Here is a 21,290-nt window from a genome sequence, read left to right as displayed (position 1 = left end):
ATGGAAACACAAAAGACCCCAAATAGCCAACACAATCTTGAGAAAGAAAAACGGGGCGGCCCGGAGCCCGGCGCCGCGGCACCCGCCGCCCCACGCGGCCGCGGCCGCTGCCTCCTGCTGGCCCCGCCGCCCGGCGCGCCGGTCCCGCCGCGGCGGGGCTCCTCGGCCTGGCTCCTGGAGGAGCTGCTGAGGCCCGACGGCCCCGAGCCCGCCGGCCTGGACGCGGCCCGCGAGGGGCCCGACAGAAACTTCCGACTAAGCGAACACCGCCAGGCCCTGGCCGCCGCCAAGCACTGCGGCCCCGCGCCGCCCCTGGGGAGCCCGGAAGCCGGCCCTGGCCCGTGGGCTGAGGAGCGCCCGGCGGAGAGGAGCCTCCGGGGCTGGGACAGGGCCGGTGACCGCAGCGACCCTCCTCCCAGCGCCGACGAGCCGCGGCAGCCCGACCCGGAGGCCGAGGGGCCTCCGGCGCGGAGCGGCGAGGCGGTTCCGGGCGGCGCGGCCGAGGCGGCGATCGTCTCCAGGTCGGATCCCAAGGACGAGAAGCTGGCCCTGTACCTGGCCGAGGTGGAGAGGCAGGACAAGTACCTGCGGCAGAGGAACAAGTACCAATTTCACATCACTCCCGACGGCAACTGCCTCTACCGAGCGGTCAGCAAGGCAGTGTACAGGGACCAGAGCCTGCACCGAGAGCTGCGAGAGCAGACGGTGCACCACATCGCCGACCACCTCGACCACTTTAGCCCCCTGATTGAGGGCGACGTGGGGGAGTTTATCATCGCTGCTGCTCAGGACGGGGCGTGGGCCGGATACCCTGAACTTCTGGCCATGGGGCAGATGCTGAACGTGAATGTACATCTAACTACTGGCGGGAGGCTGGAGAGCCCCACGGTGTCTACCATGATTCACTATTTGGGCCCAGAGGATTCCCTAAGGCCTAGCATTTGGCTCAGTTGGCTCAGTAACGGACATTACGACGCGGTGTTTGATCACTCCTATCCGAATCCGGAGTATGACACTTGGTGCAGGCAGACTCAAGTGCAAAGAAAACGCGACGAAGAACTCGCCAAGTCCATGGCCATATCCCTATCCAAAATGTATATTGAACAAAACGCATGCTCTTGAAGTGTCTGAAGCCCTCAACCCTGGGAAAATTGCAGACCTAATTTGTGTTTGGAGAATTACGTGAACTCTAATCAGGGTAATAGCACTTTTAAACTTTGAAGTAGATTTACTGTAGGTGTAATGCCTTAATCATGTTTTTGAATGTTTTCTCCTCAGAGCTGAAGGTTGCTGGGCACCTAAGTGATGTTTCATGATAGCTTTGGGTGATCCTACTGCTATTTATCATTTGCTGTATAAAGTTGGCACTACTTAATTTGCAAGCTGATTTCTCACAGTGTAAATTTTGTTCATTCCTGGTAATCTATTTTCTATAAAAATGTATTTTTGCACAACATTTTTAACAATTGGTGTATCTTCATCTATGACGTGTTCCATTTTGACACACAGCTTTCCGGTGTAAATCCAGAGAAGTGCTTTATATGAAGTTTATTATTTTGAACAGAGTTTGTGATTTAGTATTTTTTGTTGTTGAATTTGAAATTTACAGTTCGTAAGTAGTTATTTAAAATGGATATTGATGCATTCATATTACCAGATGATTGGCCCATTCCGTTTTGATGAAACAGATTTGTTGTTTGGAAAATCATTATTTTTCTAGAAATGGTCAACCTTTTAAAGAGAAAATACTTAAGGGGAGGTTATGGGAAGAATTTTCTTTTTCCTTTAAAGAATAGTACCAGCTCTTACTTGAATGAAAGTCTGATATTTGCTGATGGCAGAGTGATTATTCTGTACTCTGGTTGAGGTTTAGAATAGATTGTCTGGTGCTCTCAATTGTTTTTATTTATATTTGTCATTTTGTTGAAAAAATAATTGTAACGTGATAGAAGACTTTGTGACGAGATAAGCCTCCTGCTTTATATATAGCCTCTTGGATTCAACCAAGAGATTGAAAAACTAATGGCATAAATGCCCCCAACCAACCTTGGCAGTTATTTTTCAGCAGAAGAATATTGTCTTCATAGTCTATTCCTTTTAAATTCTTTCACAAGGCAAAATAGGATTGCCCTGTATTATGTACAAATAAAAATGTCTGTATACAAGAGCTTGTATGGTTTGCTGGGTCAAACAATGTTTCCAACCTAAAACCTATCTCATTTCCACTTTAACTACTTTTAGTCGTATTTATTAAGTAATGCAGTTTGTACTTTTTTATTTTGTAACATTTTGTGATTTTTTTGTACAATATCGTATTTGTATAATTGAGCAATTCTCAGCTGATGGAATGAATGAATAAAATGTGTAATTTTACTTTAAAAAAAAAAAAAGAAAAACGGAGCTGGAGGAATCAGGCTCCCAGACTTCAGACTATACTACAAAGCTACAGTAATCAAGACAGTATGGTACTGGCACAAAAACAGAAATATAGATCAATGAAACAGAATAGAAAGCCCAGAGATAAACCCGCACACATATGGTTACCTTATCTTTGATAGAAGAGGCAAGAATATACAGTGGAGAAAAGACAGCCTCTTCAATAAGTGGTGCTGGGAAAACTGGACAGCTACATGTAAAAGAATGAAATTGGAACACTCCCTAACACCATACACAAAAATAAACTCAAAATGGATTAAAGGACTAAATGTAAGGCCAGACACTTTCAAACTCTTAGAGGAAAATATAGGCAGAACAATCTATGACATAAATCACAGCAAGATCCTTTTTGATCCACCTCCTAGAGAAATGGAAATAAAAACAAAAATAAACAAATGGGACCTAATGAAAGTTAAAAGTTTTTGAACAGCAAAGGAAACCATAAACAAGATGAAAAGACAACTCTCAGAATGGGAGAAAATATTTGCAAATGAAGCAACTGACAAAGGATTAATCTCCAAAATTTACAAGCAGCTCATGCAGCTCAATATCATAAACACAAACAACTGAATCCAAAAATGGGAGATAGACCTAAATAGACATTTCTCCAAAGAAGATATAAAGATTGTCAACAAACACATGAAAGAATGCTCAACACCACTAATCATTAGAGAAATGCAAATCAAAACTACAATGAGCTATCACCTCAGACCAGTCAGAATGGTCATCATCAAAAAATCTACAATCAATGCTGGAGAGGGTGTGGAGAAAAGGGAACACTCTTGCACTGTTGGTGGGAATGTAAATTGATACAGCCACTATGGAGAACAGTATGGAGGTTCCTTAAAAAACTAAAAGTAGAACTACCATACGACCCAGCAATCCCACTACTGGGCATATACCCTGAGGAAACCATAATTCAAAAAGAGTCATGTACCAAAATGTTCATTGCAGCTCTATTTACAATAGCCAGGACATGGAAGCAACCTAAATGCCCATCGACAGATGAATGGATAAAGAAGATGTGGCACATATATACAATGGAATATTACTCAGCCATAAAAATAATGAAATTGAGTTATTTGTAGTTAGGTGGATGGACGTAGAGTCTGTCATACGGCATGAAGTAAGTCAGAAAGAGAAAAACAAATACCATATGGTAACACACATATATGGAATCTTAAAAAAAAATATTGGTTCTGAAGAACCTAGCGGCAGGATGGGAATAAAGACACAGACCAACCAAAGAATGAACTTGAGGACATGGGGAGAGGGAAGGGTAAGCTGGGACGAAGTGAGAGAGTGGCATGGACTTATATATACTACCAAATGTAAAATAGATTGCTAGTGGGAAGCAGCTGCATAGCACAGGGAGATCAGCTCAGTGCTTTGTGACCACCTAGAGCGGTGGGATAGGGAGGGTGGGAGAGAGGGAGACACAAGAGGGAAGAGATATGGAGATATATGTTTATGTATAGCTGATTCACTTTGTTATAAAGCAGAAACTAACACACCATTGTAAAGCAATTATACTCTAATAAAGATTTTAAAAAAATAAATAGATACACATTGTAAAAATGCAAAAAAAAAACGACCTCATGGTGTATATACTAGACAAAGATTTAAAAACAAGTATCATAAAAATGTTAAAATAACTAAAAGAAGGTGTGAAGAAAGTCAATAAATCATATAAGAGCATGAAAATATCAATAACGGGAAAAAAACGTAAGCAGAAACCCAAAAGTAATTCAAGAGCTGAAAAGTACAATAAATATAAAAAAACTCACAGTGGAATCTGAAGGCCAATTGAATCAGTCAGAAGAAAGAATAAGTGAATGTGAAGATAAAACAATGGGAAGTATTGAGTATGAGGAGGCAGGAAAAAAAAGATTGAAGAAAAGTGAAGAAAACCAAAGGTACCTGTGCAACACCATGAAGAAGACCAATACATGCAATGTGGGAGTCCCAGAAGAGGAAAGAGAAAGGGAAATGTCTGAAGAACTAATGGCTGCAATTTTTCCAAATTTGAAGAAACACATGGATATAAACATCAAAGAAACTCAACAAATTCCAAATAGAATTAATTCAATGAGATTGACAGTGAGAAAAAATATAATCAACTATTCCTGCTTCTTTGTCAAAGGCCAACGACATAGAGAACTTAGGAAGCAGTAAGAGCAAAGCAACTCTTTACATATAAGAGATCTTCAATAAGATAACAGCAGATTTCTCATCAAAACCTTTGGAGACTATAGCCTGATATATCCAAATCACTAAAAGAAAAAAAAAATCCCTGACAGCTAAGAATTACAGTTCTGGCAAAACTCTTTCAAAAGTAAGGAAGAAATTTAAAAACTCTCAAAAAAAAAAAAAGCTTAAGGAGCTCAATACAATTAGACTTGCCCTATGAAAAATACTAAAGAGAATCCTGAAGGAGGAAGGATATTCCATACAAAGAGTAACCAAAGCTGTTGGGGTGGATATACTAATATCAGACAAATAGACTTCAAATCAAAAGAGGTAACATGAGATAAAGAAGGATATTACATATTAATGAAAGGTCAAAACAGCAATAATAAGATAGATCAGTTATAAACATTTACATACCTAATAACAGGCTATCAAAATATATGAAGCAGAAACAGATAGAACTGAAGGGAAAATAGACAGCTGTACAATATTACTTGGAGATTTCAATACCTCACTGTTGATATTAGATAGAAAATCCAAACAGAAGATAAGTTTAAAAAACAAAACAAAAAATAGAGGACTTGAGCAACACAGCAAACCAACTAGATCTAACAGACATATACAACACCCACTATGCAACAACAATGGAATAAACATTATTCTCAAGTGTATATGGGACATTTCAAGCAAGTATAGACCAAATGTTAGGCCATAAATTGTTTTGATTGATTCACAAATTTGTGGAAATTTAACAACACACTCTTTTTAAAAATGGATCAAAGACATAATTAGAAGAGTAATTAGAAATAATTAGAGATGAATGAAAACAAAAACACCACCTACTCAAATTTATGTGACATAGTAAAAGCAGTCCTAAGGGGAAATTTTATACCTATAAATAATTATATTAATAACTAATGTCTCAAAATAACAACCTAACTTTACAACTTAAGGAACTAGAAAAAGAACAAATGAAACTCAAAGCTAGCAGAAAAAAATAATAGCTAGATCAGAGATAAACATATGAGAGAATAGAAAAATAATAGAGATAATAAACAAAACCCAAAATTGGTTCTTTGAAAATAACAACAACCAAAGAGGACAAATGTTTTGGTAGATGGACTGAAAAAAAAAAGATTCAAATTACTAAAATCAGAAAAGAAGGTGGGAACATTACTACTGATTCTACAGAAATAAGATGTATCATAATAGAATATTATGGGCAATTGCATGGCAACAAATAGAATAACCTAGATGAAATGGACAAACTTCTAGAAACATAAAACCTACCCAAACTGAGTCATGAATAAACAGAAAATCTAAACACATTGATAACTTTTAAGGAGATTAAGTCAGAAATGAAAAACCTACTGACCAAGAAAAAACCCTGGACTTGATGGCTTCATTGTTGAGACCTACTAATCATTTAAAGACTTAACAACAGTCATAGTAAAGTGTTTCCAAAAACTTGAAAACAGAACACTCCCTAACTCTATGAGACCAGCATTACCCTGATACCAGGGCCAGACAAAAGCACTATAAGAAAACTACTCACAATGCCCATTGTAAACACTGATGCAAAAATTCTCAACAAAATATAATACTAGCAAACCAAATTCAGATACAAATTAAAAGGATTATATGCCACAAGCAAATTAAATTTATTCCTGGAATGCAAGGATGGTTCAACATATGAACATCAACCAATGTAAAACACCACATTAACAGAATGAAGGGGAAAAAAACACATGATCATCTCACTGATGCATAAAAATAATTTGACAGAATTGAACACACACATTCATGCTGAAAACACTCAACAAACTAGGAATAGAAGAAAACTACCTTAATGTAATAAAAGCCATAAATAATAAATTCACAACAAATATCATACTAAATGGTGAAAGACTAAAATCTTTTCACTTAAGATCAAAACGAAGCAAGGATACCCACTTTTGGCACTTTCATTCAACACAGTACTGGAAGTTCTAGCCAGAGCAATTAAGCAAGAAAAATAAATAAAATCGTCCACATTGGAAAGGAGAAAGTAAAATTATCTCTGCAAATGATATAATGTAAAATATAGAAAATCCTAAAGATACCACAAAAAAAACTTAGAATTGATAAATTAATTCAACAAAGGAGCACAATAAAAATCAACACACAAAAATCAGTTGCATTTCTATACAGTAACAATGAACAATCTGAAAAGGAAACTACAAAACCAATTTCATTTGAAATGGCATCAAAAGTAACAAAATGCTTAGCAATAATTAGCCAAGGAGGTGAAAGACTTGTACAATACAAACTACAAAATATTGCTGAAAGAAATTAAGGGAAACATGAATAAATGGAAACACATCTTAAGTTCATATATTGGAAGACCTACTATTGTTAAAATGTCAATACTATCCAAAGTGATCTACAGACTCAGTGTAATCCCTATCAAAACTCCAATGACTTTTTGGTTTTTTTTGCAGAAATAGAGAAACCTATCCTAAAATTCATATGAAATCTCAAGGGATCCTGAATAGTTAAAAGAATCCTGAAAAATAAGAACGAAGTTGGAGTACTCACACTACCTGATTTTAAAACTTACTGCAAAGCTACAATAATCAAAACAGTGTTGTATTGGCATAATAAGATATAGACCAATAGAATAGAAAAGAGAGTCCAGGAATGAACCCTCATATGAATGGTCAAGTGATTTTTGACAACGGTACCAAGAGCATACAATCAAGAAAAGACACTATTTTCAACAAATACTACTGAGTATACACAATGCAAACAAATGAAGTTGGACCCTTACCTATCACCATATATAAAAATTAACTCAAAATGCATCCAGGACTGACCTAAATGAAAGACCTAAAACATAAAATTCTTAGAAGAAAACACTGGACAACAACTTCACGGCATTGGCTTTAGCAGTGATTTCTGGGATACGACACCAAAGCCACAGGTATCAAAAGAAACAATAGAAAAATTCAACATCCATTCATAATAAAAACTCTCATCAAAGTGGGTATAGAGAGAATATATCTCAACATAATAAAGGCTACTTATGACAAACCCATAATTTACATCATATTCAAAGGTGAAAAGCTGGAAGCCTTTCCTCTAAAATCAGGGACAAAGGACTTCCCTGGCAGTCCAGTGGTTAAGACTTCACGTTTCCAATGCAAGGGGTGCAGGTTCCATCATGTTCAGGGAACTAAGATCCCACATACTGCACTGCACAGCAGAGCCAAAAAGAAAAAAAACATCAGAGACAAGACAAGGATACCCACTCTCCAAACTTCTATTCAACAAAGGTTCGGAAGTCCTAGCCACAGCATTCAGACAAGAAAAAAAAAATAAAAAGTATCCAAATTGGAAGGGAAGAAGTAAAACTGTCACTATGTGCAGATGACATGATATTATATATAGAAAACCCTAAAGTCTCCACCAAAAAACTATTAAAACAAATAAATCAATTCAGTAAAGTTTCAGGATACAAGATTAATATACAGAAATCTGTTGCTTTTCTATACACTAATAATGAACTATAAGAAGGAGAAAGCAAGTAAACAATACCACTTAAAATCTCATCAAAAAGAATAAAATACCTAGGAACAAACTTAACAAAAGAGGTGAAAGACCTATACTCTGAAAACTATAAAACATTGATGAAGGAAATTAAAAATGATACAAGAAGTGGAATAATATCCCATGCTTCTGGATTGGAAGAATTAATATTGTTAAAATGGCCATACTACTCAAAGCAATCTACAGACTTAATGGAATCTCTATCAAAATACCCATGAAGTTTTTCACAGAACTGGAACAAATAATCCTAAAATGTATATGGAACCACAAAAGACCCCGATTTGCCAAAGCAATCTTGAGGAAAAGAACAAACCTGGAGGTATCATTCTCCCAGACTTCAGACTATACTACAAAGCTACAGTAAAACAGTACAGTACTGGCACACAAACAATGATGCAAAGATTAATGGAACAGAATAGAGACCTCAGAAATAAACCCACACACTTATTGGCAATTAATATAGGACAAAGGTGGCAAGAATATACAATGGAGAAGAGACAGCCTCTACAATAAGTGGTACTGGGAAAAGTGGACAGCTAACATGTAGAAGAATAAAATTAGAACATTTTCTTACACCATATACAAAATTAAATGCAAAATAGATTGCAGGGACTTCCCTGGTAGCCCAGTGGTTAAGAAACCACCTGCCAATGCAGGGAACACGGGTTCGAGCCCTGGTCCAGGAAGATCCCACATGCCGCAGAGCAACTAACCCTGTGCACCACAACTACAGAGCCTGCGCTCTAGAGCCCATGAGACACAACTACTGAGCCCACAAGCCACAAATACTAAAGCCTGTGTGTCTAGAGCCTGTGCTCCACAACAAGACAAGCCACAGAAATGAGAAGCGCACACACTGCAATGAAGAGTATCCCCGCTTGCCAAAACTACAGAAAGCCTGCACACAGCAACGAAGACCAACACAGGCAATAAATAAATAAATAAAGACACCTTTAAAAAAATGGATTACAGCTGCAATTGAAATTTCTCAAAAATTCAAAATAGAATTACCATATAAACCAGTACTTCCACGTCTGGATATATACTCAAAGAATTAAAAGCAGGATTTTAAAAATTAATGAATTAATGAATGAATTAATTAATTTTCGGCTGGTTTGAAAACATGACAACCCAAAACCTATGGGATGCAGCAAAAGCAGTTCTAAGAGGGAAGCTTATAGCAATACAGTCCTACCTCAGGAAACAAGAAGCATCTCAAATAAACAACATAAACTTACACCTAAAGCAATTAGAGAAAGAAGAACAAAAAACCCCCAAAGTTAGCAGAAAGAAAGAAATCATAAAGATCAGATCAGAAATAAGTGAAAAAGAAATGAAGAAAACAATAACAAAGATCAATGAAACTAAAAGATGGTTCTTTAAGAAAATAAAAAAATTGATAAACCATTAGCCAGACTCATCAAGAAAAATAGGGAGAAGACTCAGATAAGTAGAATTAGAAAGGAAAAAGGAGAAGTAACAACTGGCACTGCAGAAATACAAAGGATCCTGAAAGATTACTACTAGCAACTATATGCCAACAAAATGGATAAACTGGAAGAAACGGACAAATTCTTAAAAAGCACAAACTTCAGAGACTGAACGAGGAAGAAATAGAAAATATAAACAGACCAATCACAAGCACTGAAAATGAGACTGTGATTAACAATCTTCCAACAAACAAAAGCCCAGAACCAGATGGATTCACAGGCAGATTCTATCAAAGATTTAGAGAAGAGCTAAAACCTATCCTTCTCAAACTCTTCCAAAATATAGCAGAGGGAAGGACACTCCCAAACTCATTCTATGAGGCCAAAATCACCCTGATACCAAAACCAGACAGAGATGCCACAAAGAAAGAAAACTAGAGGCCAATATCACAGATGAACATATATGTAAAAATCCTTAACAAAATACTAGCAAACAGAATCCAACAGCACATTAAAAGGATCATACACTATGATCAAGTGGGTTTTATCACAGGAATGCAAGCATTCTTCAATATACGCAAATCAATCAATGTGATACAACATACCAACAAATTGAAGGAGAAAAAACATATGACCATCTCAATAGATGCAGAAAAAGCTTTCAACAAAATTCAACACATATTTATGATAAAAAACCAACAGAAAGTAGGCACTGAAGGAACTTATCTCAACATCATAAAGGCCATATATGACAAACCCACAGGCAACCTCATTCTCAGTGGTGAAAAACTGAAACCATTTCCACTAAGATCAGGCACAAGACAAGGTTGCCCACTCTCACCACTATTATTCAACATAGTTTTGGAAGTTTTAGCCACAGCAATCAGAGAAGAAAAAGAAATAAAAGGAATCAAAATTGGAAAAAAAGAAGTAAAGCTGTAACTGTTGGCGGATGACATGATACTATACAAAGACAATTCTAAGGATGCTACCAGAAAACTACTAGAGCTAATCAATGAATTCAGTAAAGTAGCAGGATACAAAATTAATGCACAGAAATCTCTTGCATTCCGATACACTAATGATGAAAAATCTGAAAGAGAAATTAAGGAAACACTTCCATTTACCATTGTAACAAAAAGAATAAAATACCTAGGAATAAACCTACCTCAGGAGACAAAATACCTGTATGCAGAAAACTATAAGACACTGATGAAAGAAATTAAAGATGATACAAACAGATGGAGAGATATACCATGTTCTTGGATTGGAAGAATCAACATTGTGAAAATGACTATACTACCCAAAGCATTCTACAGATTCAATGCAATCCCTATCAAACAACCAATGGCATTTTCCACGTAACTAGAACAAAATATCTCAGAATTTGTATGGAAACATAAAAGACCCAGAATAGCCAAAGCAATCTGTAGAAAGAAAAAAGGAGCTGGAGAAATCAGGCTCCCAGACTTCAGACTATACTACAAAGCTACAGTATTCAAGACAGTATGGTACTGGCAAAAAAAGAGAAACATAAATGAATGGAACAGGAGAGAAAGCCCAGAGATAAGCCCACACACATATGGTCAACGTATCTTTGATAAAGGAGGCAAGAATACAATGGAGAAAGACAGCCTCTTCAATAAGTGGTGCTGGGAAAACTGGACACCTACATGTAAAAGAATGAAATTAGAACACTCCCTAACACTATACACAAAAATAAACTCAAAATGGATTAGAGACCTAAATGTAAGGCCAGACACAATAAAACGCTTAGAGGAAAACATAGGCAGAACGCTCTATGACATAAATCAGAGCAAGATACTTTTTGACCCACCTCTTAGAAAAATGGAAATAAAACCAAATATAAACAAATGGGACCTAATGAAACTTAAAAGCTATTGCACAGCAAAAGAAACCATAAACAAGATGAAAAGACAACCCTCAGAATGGGAGAAAATATTTGCAAATGAAGCAACTAACAAAGCATTCACCTCCAAAATTTACAAGCAGCTCATGCAACTCAATATCAAAAAAACAAACAACCCATTCCAAAAATGGGCAGAAGACCTAAATACACATTTCTCCAAAGAAGATATACAGATTGCCAACAAACACATGAAAGAATTCTCAATATCACTAATCATTAGAGAAATGCAAATCAAAACCACAGTGAGGTGCCACCTCACACCAGTCAGAATGGCCATCATCAAAAATCTACAAACAATAAATGCTGGAGAGGGTGTGGAGAAAAGGAAACCCTCTTGCACGGTTGGTGGGAATGTAAATAAATATAGCCACTATGGAGAACAGTATGGAGGTTCCTTAAAAAACTAAAAATAGAACTACCATACGACCCAGCAATCCCACTACTGGGCATATACCCTGAGAAAGCCATAATTCAAAAAGACTCATGTACCACAATGTTCATTGCAGCTCTATTTATAATAGCCATGACATGGATGCAACCTAAGTGTCCATTGACAGTTGAATGGATAAAGATGATGTGGCACATATATACAATGGAATATTACTCAGCCATAAAATGAAACGAAATTGAATTATTTGTAGTCAGGTGGATGGAGCTAGAGTCTGTCATACAGAGTGAAGTAAGTCAGAAAGAGAAAAACAAATACCGTATGCTAACACATATATATGGAATGTAAAAAAAAAAAAAGGTTGTGAAGAAACTAGGGGAATGATAGGAATAAAAACGCAGACCTAGAGAATGGACTTGAAGACACAGGGAGGGGGCAGGGTAAGCTGGCACGAAGTGAGAGAGTGGCATGGACTTATAAATATTACCAAATGTAAAATAGAGAGGTAGTGGGAAGCAGCTGCATAGAACAGGGAGATCAGCTCAGTGCTTTGTGACCACCAAGAGGGGTGGGATTGGGAGGGTGGGAGGGAGACGCAAGAAGGAGGAGATATGGGGATATAGGTAGATGTATACCTGATTCACTTTGTTATAAAGCAGAAACGAACACACCATTGTAAAGCAATTACACTCCAATAAAGAGGTTAAAAAAATGAATTTGGGTTGGTTGTAAATGTACATTGCCAACTTTAGTGCAATCACTAAAAAAAAGTTAAAAAGAGAACTATAGAGAGGGCAGACAGCAGAAGCAAGAAGGACTACAATCCTGCAGCCTGTGGAATGAAAACTACATTCATAGAAAGATAGACAAGACGAAAGGCAGAAGGGTATGTACCAGATGAAGGAACATGACAAAACCCTAGAAAAGGGCTTCCCTGGTGGTGCAGTGTTTGAGAATCTGCCTGCTAATGCAGGGGACACGGGTTCGAGCCCTGGTCTGGGAAGATCCCACATGCCGCGGAGCAACTAGGCCCGTGAGCCACAACTACTGAGCCTGCGTGTCTGGAGCCTGTGCTCCGCAACAAGAGAGGCCACAATAGTGAGAGGCCCACACACTGTGCTGAAGAGTGGCCCCTGCTTGCCGCAACTAGAGAAAGCCCTAGCACAGAAACGAAGACCCAACATAGCAAACAATCAATCAATCAATCAATCAATCTTTAAAAGAAAAAACCCTAGAAAAACAACTAAATGATGTGGAGATAGGCAACCTTCCAGAAAAAGAATTCAGAATAATGATAGTGAAGATGATCCAGGACCTTGGAAAAAAAATGGAGGCAAAGATCGAGAGGATGCAAGAAATGTTTAACAAAGACCTAGAAGAATTAAAGAACAAACAAACAGAGAAGAACAATACAATAATTGAAATGAAAACTACACTAGAAGGAATCAATAGCAGAATAACAGAGGCAGAAGAATGGATAAGTTATCTGGAAGACAGAATGGTGGAATTCACTGCTGCAGAACAGAATAAAGAAAAAAGAATGAAAAGAAATGAAGACAGCCTAAGAGACTTCCGGGACAACATAAAACGGAAAAACATTCACATTATAGGGGTCCCAGAAGGAGAAGAGAGAGAGAAAGGACCCGAGAAAATATCTGAAGAGTTTATAGTCGAAAACTTCTCTAACATGGGAAAGAAAATAGCCACCAAAGTCCAGGAAGCACAGAGAGTCCCATACAGGATAAACCCAAGGAGTAACATGCCGAGACACATAGTAATCAAATTGGCAAAAATTAAAGAGAAAGAAAATTTATTGAAAGCAGCAAGGGAAACACGACAAATAACATACAAGGGAACTCCCATAAGGTTAACAGCTGATTTCTTGGCAGAAAATCAACAAGTCAGAAGGGAGTGGCATGGTATACTTAAAGTGATGAAAGGGAAGAACCTACAACCAAGATTACTCTACCCAGCAAGGATCTCATTAAGATTCGATGGAGAAATCAAAAGCTTTATAGACAAGCAAAAGCTAAGAGAATTCAGCACCACCAAACCAGCTCTACAACAAATGCTAAAGGAACTTCTCTAAGTGGGAAACACAAGAGAAGCAAAGGACCTACAAAAACAAACCCAAAACAATTCAGAAAATGGTCATAGGAACATACATATCGATAATTACCTTAAACGTGAATGGATTAAATGCTCCAACCAAAAGACACGGGCTTGCTGAATGGATACAAAAACAAACCAATATATATGCTGTCTACAAGAGACCCACTTCAGACTTAGGGACACATACAGACTCAAAGTGAGGGGATGGAAAAAGATATTCCATGCAAATGGAAATCAAAAGAAAGCTGCAGTAGCATTAGTCATATAAGATTAAATAGACTTTAAAATAAAGAATGTTACAAGAGACAAGGAAGGACACTACATAATGATCAATGGATCAATCCAAGAAGATATAACAATTATAAACATATATGCCCCCAACATAGGAACACCTCAATACATAAGGCAACTGCTAACAGCTATAAAAGAGGAAATCGACAGTGATGCAATAATAGTGGGGGATTTTAACACCTCACATACACTAATGGATAGATCATCCCAAAAGAATATTAATAAGGAAACACAAGCTTTAAATGACACAATAGACAGATAGATTTAATTGATATTTATAGGCCATTCCTCCAAAAACAGCAGATTAAACTTTCTTCTCAAGTGCACATGGAACATTCTCCAGGATAGATCACATCTTGGGTCACATATCAAGCGTCAGTAAATTTAAGAAAATTGAAATAATATCAAGCATCTTTTCTGACCACAATGCTATGAGATTAGAAATCATTACAGGGAAAAAAAACCTAAAAAACACAAACACATGGAGGCTAAACAGTGCGTTACTAAATTACCAAGCGATCAATGAAGAAATCAAAGAGGAAATCAAACAATACCTAGAGACAAATGACAATGAAAACACGACAATCCAAAACCTATGGGATGCAGCAAATGCAGTTCTAAGAGGGAAGTTTATAGCTATACAAGCGTACCTAAAGAAACAGGAAAAATATCAAGTAAACAATCTAACCTTACACCTAAAGGAACTAGAGAAAGAAGAACAAACAAAACCCAAAGTTAGAAGAAGGAAAGAAATCATAAAGATCAGAGCAGAAATAAATGAAACAGAAACAAAGAAAACAATAGCAAAGATCAATAAAACTAAAAGCTGGTTCTTTGAGAAGATAAACAAAATTGATAAACCATTAGCCAGACTCATCAAGAAAAAGAGGTAGAGGACTCAAATCAATAAAAGTAGAAATGAAAAAGGAGAACAAGAGACACCGCAGAAATACAAAGCATCCTAAGAGACTACTACAAGCAACTCTATGCTAATAAAATGGACAACCTGGAAGGAATGGACAAAATCTTAGAAAGGTATAACTTCCCAAGACTGAACCAGGAAGAAATAGAAAGTATGAACAGACCAATCATAAGTAATGAAATTGAAACTGTAGTTAAAAATTTTCCAACAAACAAAAGTCCAGGACCAGATGGCTTCACAGGTGAATTCTATCAAACATTTAGAGAAGAGTTAACACCCATCCTTCTCAAACTCTTCCAAAAAATTGCAGAGGAAGGAACACTCCCAAACACATTCTATGGGGCCACCATCACCCTGATAGCAAAACCAGACAAAGATACTACAAAAAAAGAAAATTACAGACCAATATCACTGATGAATATAGATGCAAAAATCCTTAACAAAATACTAGCAAACAGAATCCAACAACACATTAAAAGGATCATACACCATGATCAAGTGGGATTTATCCCAGGGATGCAAGGATCTTCAATATATGCAAATCAATCAATGTGATACACTGTATTAACAAATTGAAGAATAAAAACCACATGATCATCTCAGTAGATGCAGAGAAAGCTTTTGACAAAATGCAACACCCATTTATGGTAAAAAAAACTCTCCAGAAAGTGGGCATAGAGGGAACCAACCTCAACATAATAAAGACCATATATGACAAACCCACAGCAAACATCATTCTTAATGGTGAAAAACTGAAAGCATTTCATGTAAGATCAGGAACAAGACAAGGATGTCCACTCTCACCATTATTATTCAACATAGGTTTGGAAGTCCTAGCCACGGCAATCAAAGAAGAAAAAGAAATAAAAGGAAAACAAATTGGAAAAGAAGAAATAAAACTGTCACTGTTTGAAGATGACATGATATTATACATAGAGAATCCTAAAGATGCCACCAGGAAACTACTAGAGCTAATCAATGAATTTGGTAAAGTTGCAGGAGACAAAATTAATGCCCAGAAATCTCTTGCATTCCAATACACTAATGATGAAAAATCTGAAAGAGAAATTAAGGAAACACTCCCATTTACCATTGCAACAAAAAGAATAAAATACCTAGGAATAAACCTACCTAGGGAGACAAAAGACCTGTATGCAGAAAATCATAAGACCCTGATGAAAGAAATTAAAAATGATACCAGAAGCTGGAGAGATATACCATGTTCTTGGGTTGGAAGAATCAATATTGTGAAAATGACTATACTACCCAAAGCAATCTACAGATTCAATGCAATCCCTATCACCAATGGCACTTTTTACAGAACTAGAACAAAAAATCTTAAAATTTGTATGGAGACACAAAAGACCCCGAATAGCCAAAGCAGTCTTGAGGGAAAAAAACGGAGCTGCAGGAGTCAGACTCCCTGACTTCAGACTATACTACAAAGCTACAATAATCAAGACAATGTGGTACTGGCAAAAAAACAGAAACATAGATCAATGGAAAAAGATAGAAAGCCCAGAAATAAACCCAAGCACCTACGGTCAACTAATCTATGACAAAGCAGGCAAGGATATACAATGTAGAAAAGGCAGTCTCTTGTATAAGTGCTGTTGGGAAAACTGGACAGCTACATGTAAAAGAATGAAATTAGAACACTCCCTAATACCATACACAAAAATAAACTCAAAATGGATTCGAGACCTAAATGTAAGACCGGACACTATAAAACTCTTAGAGGAAAACATAGGCAGAACACTCTTTGACATAAATCACAGCAAGATATGTTTTGATCCACCCCCTAGAGTAATGGAAATAAAAACAAAAATAAACAAATGGGATGTAATGAAACTTAAAAGCTTTTGCACAGCAAAGCAAGCCATAAACAAGACAAAACAACAACCCTAAAATGGGAGAAAATATTTGCAAATGAATCAATAGACAAAGGATTAATCTCCAAAATATATAAACAGCTCATGCAGCTCAATCTTAAAGAAACAAACAACCCAATCCAAAAATGGGCAGAAGACCTAAATAGACATTTCTCCAAAGAAGACATACAGATGGCCAAGAAGCACATGAAAAACTGCTCAACATCACTAATTATTAGAGAAATGCAAATCAAAACTACAATGAGGTATCACCTCACACCAGTTAGAATGGGGATCATCAGAAAATCTACAAGCAACAAATGCTGGAGAGGATGTGGAGAAAAGGGAACCCTCTTGCATGGTTGGTGGGAATGTAAATTGATACAGCCACTATGGAGAACAGTATGGAGGTTCCTTAAAAAACTAAAAATAGAATTACCATATGACCTAGCAATCCCACTACTGGGCATATACCCAGAGACAACCATAATTCAAAAAGACACATGCACCCCAATGTTCATTGCAGCACTATTCACAGTAGCCAGGTCATGTAAGCAACCTAAATGCCCATTGACAGATGAATGGATAAAGAAGATGTGGTATATATATACAATGGAATATTACTCAGCCATAAAAAGGAACGAAATTGGGTCATTTGTAGAGATGTGGATGGATCTAGAGTCTGTCATACAGAGTGAAGTAAGTCAGAAAGAGAAAAACAAATATCGTATGTTAATGCATGTATGTGGAACCTAGAATCATGGTACAGATGAACTGGTTTGCAGGACAGAAATTGAGACACAGATGTAGACAACAATCTTATGGACACTAAGGGAGGAAAGCAGCAGGGGGTGGGGGTGGTGTTGTGATGAATTGGGTGATCGGGATTGACATGTATACACTGATCTGTATTAAATGGATGACTTATAAGAATCTGCTGTATAAAAAAAGACATAAAATTAAATTTAAAAAAAGAACTATAATTGATATTATAAGAGAGGAGACAAGTGAAATAATATAAAATGTTCAATTAAAATTGCAAAGGGTAGAAAAAGAGTGGAAGATAAAAATGTGGACAAAGGTCAAGGGCAATGAATAGAAAACAGTAACAAATATGGTAGATATTAATCAACTATATCAATATTCGCTTTAAATGTCAGTGGTCTATGTATACCAGTTACAAGATAGAGATTGTTGGTGTTAAAATCAAATATAAAATAAAGACCAGGCTTGAAAGTTTCCTGAGTAGACAAACCCAATTAAGCTATATAAGCAACACTTAATTTAGCTTACTGTGTGAAACAAGTGAAACTTAACTTGAGCCTCTTCTTGTAAATAGTTCAGAAAATCATAAATGAGGTTTAAGCTGTTCTCCAAAATTGGCAAGAAATAACTATTTATAACCAATCCCTTATCAGGAGGAAAACTTTAATGCTATAACCAATTATTGTAAAGAATAAACATCTTCTGCATTTTCACAATCTAAGCTTTCTTCTAACAATATTCCTCTAAGCCTCACTCCACTGTCAATTTGATAGTTCTCAGTTCATGAAATGTTTCTATATGCACAATAAACTCTTACTAATCACTAATTTAGTGATTTAGTAGTTTTGCTTTTGCTATTTCTGGATTTTTGGCATCAGAGTAAATATAAAAATCAAGACCTACATGTTACCTATGAGAAACCCAGTTTAAACATAAGGACACATGTAGATGAAAAGTAAGAGAAGGAGAAAGATATATCATGATAACACTAATCAAAAAAAATCTGTAACAGTTATATCAACCTCAGACAGGGCAGGTTTCAAAACAAGGAAAATCATCAGTTATAAACTGCAGCATTACATAATGATAGAGGAGTCAATTTTCCAAGAAGATACAACAATCCTAAACATATACATGCCTAGCAACAAGGCAACAAAATACGTGAGGCAAAAAGTAACAGAATGGCAAGGAGAAATGGATGAATCCACTAATATATTCAATCCACACTTGAATATCAGAAATGGACAGATCCAACAGGCAGAAAATCACTATGGACATAATTGAACTCAACAGCACCATCAATCAACTGGATATAATTGACATCAATAGACTAGTAATCCAACAGAGGCAGAGTACTCATTCTTTTCAAGCTCACATGGAACATTCACCAAAATAGACCACATTCTTAGATATAAAATAAACCTTGAGAAATTTACAAGAATAGAAATCATACAATGTATGCTCCCAGACCATAATAAAATCAAACTATAAATTAATTGGCAGGAAGATAGCTATAAAATCCCCAAATATATGGAGATTAGATAACATACTTCTAAATAACACATGGATTAAAGAAGAAATTTCAAAAAAAATTAAAAAAAATTTAAACTAAGTGAAAATACAATTCATCAAAATTTGTGGAATTCAGCAACAGCAGTTGTCTTAATTTCGTTTCTTTTTATGGCTGAGTAATATTCCATTGTATATATGTGCCACATCTTCTTTATCCATTCATCTGTCGATGGACACTTAGGTTGCTTCCATGTCCTGGCTATTGTAAATAGTGCTGCAGTGAACACTGTGGTACATGACTCTTTTTGAATTATGGTTTTCTCAGGGTATATGCCCAGTAGTGGGATTGCTGGGTCATATGGTAGTTCTATTTTTAGTTTTTTAAGGAACCTCCATACTGTTCTCCATAGTGGCTGTATCAATTTACATTCCCACCAACCGTGCAAGAGGGTTCCCTTTTCTCCACACCCTCTCCAGCATTTATTGTTTGTAGATTTTTTGATGATGGCCATTCTGACCAGTGTGAGGTGATACCTCACTGTAGTTTTGGTTTGCATTTCTCTAATGATTAATGATGTTGAGCATCCTTTCATGTGTTTGTTGACAATCTTTATATCTTCTTTGGAGAAATGTCTATTTAGGTCCTTTGTCCATTTTTGGATTGGGTTATTTGTGTTTTTTGATATTGAGCTGCATGAGCTGCTTGTATATTTTGGAGATTAATCCTTTGTCAGTTGCTTCATTTGCAAATATTTTCTTCCATTCTGAGGGTTGTCTTTTCGTCTTGTTTATGGTTTCCTTTGCTGTGCAAAACCTTTTAAGTTTCATTAGGTCCCATTTATTTTTGTTTTTATTTCCGTTTTTCTAGGAGGTGGGTCAAAAAGGATCTTGCTGTGATTTATGTCAAAGAGTGTTATTTGTAGTGAGGTGGATGGACCTAGAGTCTGTCATACAGAGTGAAGTAAGTCAGAAAGAGAAAAATAAATACCATATGCTAACACATATATATGGAATCTAAAAAAAAAAAAAGTGGTTCTGAAGAACCTAGGGGCAGGACAGGAATAAAGACGCAGACATAGAGAATGGAATTGAGGACACGGGGAGGGGGAAGGGTAAACTGGGACGAAGTGAGAGAGTAGCATTGACATATATACACTACCAAATGTAAAATAGAAAGCTAGTGGGGGGACTTCCCTGGTGGCGCAGTGGTTGAGAATCTGCCTGCCAATGCAGGGGACACGGGTTCGAGCCCTGGTCTGGGAAGATCCCACATGCCGCAGAGCAACTGGGCCCGTGAGCCACAATTACTGAGCCTGCGCGTCTGGGGCTTGTGCTCCGCAACAAGAGAGGCCGCAATAGTGAGAGGCCCATGCACTGTGATGAAGAGTGGCCCCCACTTGCCAGAACTAGAGAAAGCCCTCGCGCAGAAACGAAGACCCAACACAGCCATAAATAAATAAATAAATAAATAAATAAATAAATAAATAAATAAATAAAAGAAAGCTAGTGGGAAGCAGCTGCATAGCACAGGGAGATCAACTCGGTGCTTTGTGACCACCTAGAGGGGTGGCATAGGGAGGGTGGGAGGGAGATGCAAGAGGGAAGGGATATAGGGATATCTGTATACATACAGCTGATTCACTTTGTTATACCACAGGAACTAACACAACATTGTAAAGCAATTATAGTGCAATAAAGATGTTTAAAAAAACAAAAAAAGCAGTTGTTGCCTTAGTGCATTCGGGCTGCTATAACAAAATACCACAGATTAAGTGTCTTATAAACAACAAACATTTATTTCTCACAGTTCTGTAGACTAGGAAGTCCAAGATAAATTTACCAGCTGATTAATTGT

At 37.0% G+C, this 21,290-nt stretch overlaps 1 pseudogene across 1 annotated transcript; it reads left to right on the top strand.

Moving 5' to 3' along the window:
* LOC309609450 (OTU domain-containing protein 1 pseudogene) lies at nt 1-1,456 on the top strand (annotated as a pseudogene). The gene has a single exon. The product of its transcript is annotated as an OTU domain-containing protein 1 pseudogene (transcript).
* The last annotated feature ends 19,834 nt before the right edge of the window (nt 1,457-21,290 follow it).

The sequence above is a fragment of the Balaenoptera borealis genome (assembly GCF_965194805.1).
Source record: "Balaenoptera borealis genome assembly, chromosome: 1".
Lineage (NCBI taxonomy): Eukaryota > Metazoa > Chordata > Mammalia > Artiodactyla > Balaenopteridae > Balaenoptera > Balaenoptera borealis.
The sequence above is the reverse complement of the archived record's forward strand: the minus strand, read 5'-3'. Positions and strand labels throughout refer to the sequence as shown.